This window comes from Sinocyclocheilus rhinocerous, unplaced genomic scaffold, assembly GCF_001515625.1.
Source record: "Sinocyclocheilus rhinocerous isolate Xijiao unplaced genomic scaffold, SAMN03320098_v1.1 scaffold433, whole genome shotgun sequence".
NCBI classification, from domain to species: Eukaryota; Metazoa; Chordata; class Actinopteri; order Cypriniformes; family Cyprinidae; genus Sinocyclocheilus; species Sinocyclocheilus rhinocerous.
This window is the reverse complement of record NW_015627897.1, coordinates 1,496,423-1,501,053: the sequence shown is the minus strand read 5'-3', so window position 1 is coordinate 1,501,053 and position 4,631 is coordinate 1,496,423. Positions and strand designations below refer to the sequence as shown.

At 37.4% G+C, this 4,631-nt stretch overlaps 1 protein-coding gene across 5 annotated transcripts in view; it reads right to left on the bottom strand.

Moving 5' to 3' along the window:
* Window positions 1-4,631, bottom strand: part of LOC107737005 (furin-1-like) — a 129,353-nt gene that overhangs the window by 40,406 nt on the left and 84,316 nt on the right. The gene's annotated exons all lie outside the window — the stretch shown is intronic.

The window sequence follows — 4,631 nt, the reverse complement described above, 5'->3', positions numbered from 1 at the left end:
AATATTTTCAAAAAATATACTGTAGGCCTATGTGTGTCTTATATATATATATATATATATATATATATACACACATAATAAATACACACAGTATAACATATACTATAATATAAAATATAATAATGAATCAATAATAACTTGTTATAATTAATTCATCATATTATATTAAAATATGAAATATGAAAATATGAAAACTAGCAATTTAATTAAAAAAGAACATACAAATATAATATAAAAATAAAATAAATATTTAGAAATGTAAGAAAAAATAACTATGCAAATCAATTTAATAAAAAAAAAGTATATACAAAATAATAAAATATAATGTATTATATTTATACAAAAATATAAAAATGAAAATACAAATATGAAAACAATTATGTAAAGCAATTTAACCAAAAAAAACTAAATATGAATTTTTTTTTTTAAAGCCATTTAATTAAAAAATAAAAAATCATGTTTTATAACATGCATATACGTATTAATATAATGTGTATTAATATACACAATACAAAGTTAAATTTTATGTAATGCAATGCATCTTATATGAGCAGAAAAGGTAGTGGCAAGCAGAAATGGAGGAATGCAGTTCATTCTCTCTGAACATGAATTGGACATTCTCAGTACTGCCAAAAGACAGCTGGCAACAGGATCAAACTACAGTGCTGATGATGAGGGGTGGGAATAAAGACAGCCCCGATCCTCATTCACAGCAGGTGACTGAAGCCTCTCATCCTGCAGGGCTCATTCAGAGCTCTTTTGCATGTGTGAAGAGCGCCTACTCAGTCCTGCTGTAAAACAGGCAGCTATCTGTTAAATACGACAGCAGGTGACAAACTGATAACCGTGGCCTTTGGGAATAAGATTACAGCCTGTGACAATGTGCAAATGCAACTTGCTGTATGCCTTTCATCAAAATTAATGAGGACCAAAGGCAAGGAACCAGCTAAAGAACCAAAGAGCAGACGTGTCACTTAGATCACCATCCAAGTGCATTTTAATTTTATTTTTGGACTTTCCACCTCGTTGCCACACAGCAGAAATATTTATCTTAATCTTGTTTGCACTGTAGCTCCAATTACATATTCTTTTTTTTTGCCAGTATTAACAAATATATGCACACTTATTGCACCACATACAAACATCTGAGATGGCACTGGATTCAAGCGTAAATCCACAGCATCCGTGTCACAATCTTCCGGGTCAGCAGATGTACAAAAGCAAAGAGAGCAATGAAGGCTAAACACGGAGTTCAACAGCACAGAGGAAGGATCAGTGAAATCCCAGGAGAACCCCTGCAGTCATCCATTCATAGGAAGCATGAGATCAGTGAGGATAATGTCTCAGACTTATGCCGAGTTCACACTGCACGATTTTCAAACTCGTCGGATCGCCGTTGTTTTCACACTGCGTGACTATCTGGGGTCGCATTCAGTTGCTGCTGTGTTCACACTGCATGATGGATCAGCGACAGGGGGTTTCACACTGCATGACTTCACAATAGGAAGAATCGCCGACAGCTCTGTCTGGTCCGCAAACTACGTTCCACAACAAAACACACACGAGAAGTGATAAGGAAATAACGCGAGAACCCGCGTGCGTCAGACCGGAGTTCTCGAGCAAGACTGTAATTATTAAAAAAAATTACAATGCCGAGTTCACACGGGCGTCGGCGACGTGTCGGCGATTCCCTCAGATCGCGTCTTTGATCATTCACACTGCGTGATTGTCACTCGCGTGAACGAGCACCGATTTGCCTCCGATGTCGGGCATTTGTCGGCGATTTCACAAAACCTGTTGGCGAGTGAAAAATCGGGCTAATATCGTGCAGTGTGAACTCGGCATTACTCAGTCCTACAATAAGGAGGATCATGGGACCTAGATTACATCCAAAAAAGGAGGGGGTTTTATGGGAACCAAACTTGCGGACTGTTAAAACAACAGGTGGGAACTTGGGAGAACGCATGCAAGATTACGAAACAAAAAGTGTTTTTTGTGAATTTTTTTGCCTAATTTGTTCATTTAACTTTAACAACAGGGGTGGGCGATATAGCCTCTAAATTGTATCACGATATTTCAAGAATATTTGCGATAATGAGATTTATGACGATATAGAAAAAAATATGGAACAATGTTTTATTGGTGATTGCAGCTGGCAGGCAGCAGCATTTATTAGTGCAAACAAAATGAAGGGCATTTTTCATCCTTTTTGGTGATTGCAGCTGGCAGGCAGCAGCATTTATTAGTGCAAACAAAATGAAGGGCATTTTTCACCCTTTTCCAATGAGCTACTGTCATCGATGACAGACTACCTAATTCGAAGTGTAAATCTATTGTCATAAATTGTGTGTTCGACTTGAAGCAGACCGATCGGTGTATGACGTCAAAATACTGTGAGAGTGACTTACCCCTTATTTACAATGCACGTGTCTGCGGCGCGTTACGTCTCCAACGCGGCCACTCTAGTCAATGCTTGGGTTTACACCAGTCGCACCGCGGCACGTTTCAGAAGCGTCCCACGCACTCTCCGCACCGCTTCGCTAAATATAGGTGCCTCGCCTATTTTTTGACGGTAAGAGTGTGCCCTCGAATATGCTCTAGAACCACTCACGCGATCTTTGATGTCATACACCGATCAGTCTTCGCAGCGCTGCTTCAAGTCGAACACAAGTCGGGTTTGTGGTGTTACGCCATATGCGCCATACGTCATTGCGTCATCGCGATATGACACTTTTTTTATCATGTAAAAATGTATACCAGTATTATCGTGAACAGTATGATATGGCACACCCCTATTTAACAATAATAACGGGCTAAAAATATAGGACAATAGTGAAAAAATATTGTTCCCACTCCACCCCACCTCAACATTAAACAAGCTAAATTTAAAATACATACAATAAAAGAATAATAAAAACGTACACAATACATAATTATACTGTAATACAGAGTATGTTAAGTATGTATAGAATACATGATGAATCATTAAAGTTTAGAAACAAAAGAATGTAGCCATATATCATGTGCATGCACATATTTTAACAAACAAATCCTTACAAAAATAAGGTATTATTTTATTTAACTTATGATTTTTTTCACAAAAAAGCTTTAAATTACACAATTTGCATTTAACTATATATTTTATAATATTGTAAAAAAGCATGAGATACACATACTCAGGCTGTCAATTTATATTAAACGTCAAATAAACATTTACTTAAAATTATTTTCATTTCACATTTGTATTCAACTTTCTATATTTTTATACATTTAAGAATCATATTATATTGTATTATTTTTTTTTAATTCTTTTTCAAAAAATGCTCTACATTACATCATTGCTTTTTATTTTAATTTACATTTAATGTTAATCTGCCAGTCACAAAGTGATGAAGATAAATGTGGTGAATGTGCACCGTTCGTCATCTGTTCAAGACCACACATGGGTGAGTGGCATGTCTTAAATGAAAAACTAGTCCAGATGCTCCTCACACATTTCTACAAGTACACATGACCTGGATGACAGAGAATCTGTGCAGACATATTGTGAGCATCTGCATTTATTCTTCACAGTCCACTGACTGAACAGAAATGTACTGACAATCACGTGACTTACTTGTTCTAACCCATTTCAAACTAAAATGGTCAAACTCGTATCGATGTGCCTCCCATTGCCCCTGAACAAGATATAGATTTCAGCTGCTTAAATTATCACTGTGGACCTTCTCGGTTCTCAACCCACCACTGTTCTTGAGTAACTGTGAATTATTCTCTTATCTATTCTCTTGTGCTTATGTACGTGATAACTGTACGTGACGGAATCCACATTCATGGGCTGTTATCATGGCTGGATGGTTTAATAGGGTTTGGTGTGACACCTTGCGTTAACGTCCCCCATGCTGACTCACTTTGAAGCCGAACACATGCAGGTTTGTGATACTGAGAGCGAGATATGCCACTAGTGAGCTGTCTGATAGATGTAAAGCAAGCCTGGACACATATAAGAGGGTTATTTCCATTTCATATTTACCTGCAGCACATGTGCTCCTTTGCAGGAAATGCTGTATAGATCGAATCCAAATGTTAGAAGCAGGCCCAGATGGAATGTGCAGACTTTTGCAAACACCAGCAAAATTCTGCTGAATGGTTTTAAACGGAGTTGAGAGTAATACACTTTTATGGGCAGCAGAAAAAGCATAATGAAATTAGGCAAAATATCTCAAACAAGCATGCAAGAGACATGGTTCAACAGTTTGGGCTCGGAAGAATTTTTAATGTTTTTGAAAGAAGTCTCTTAAAGGGGTCATATGATGCGATTTAAATTTTTCCTTTCTCTTTGAAGTGTTACAAGCTCTTGGTGCATAAAGAAGATCTGTAAAGTTGCAAAGACTAAAGTCTCAAATCCAAAGAGATATTCTTTATAAAAGTTAAGACTCGTCCATGCCCTCCTAAAACACCTCGTTTAAACACGCCCCCACGTCTACATCACGATGTGGGAAGATTGCATAACGCCGCCCAAATGTTCAAGCAAAGAAAGAAGGCGTAACTTTTATCCTCGCTGTAGTATTGTTGTTGCCGCCACCGCCATGTCGTGAAGGCGCTGTGTGCTTCGTTGTGAAAGTGAAACTACT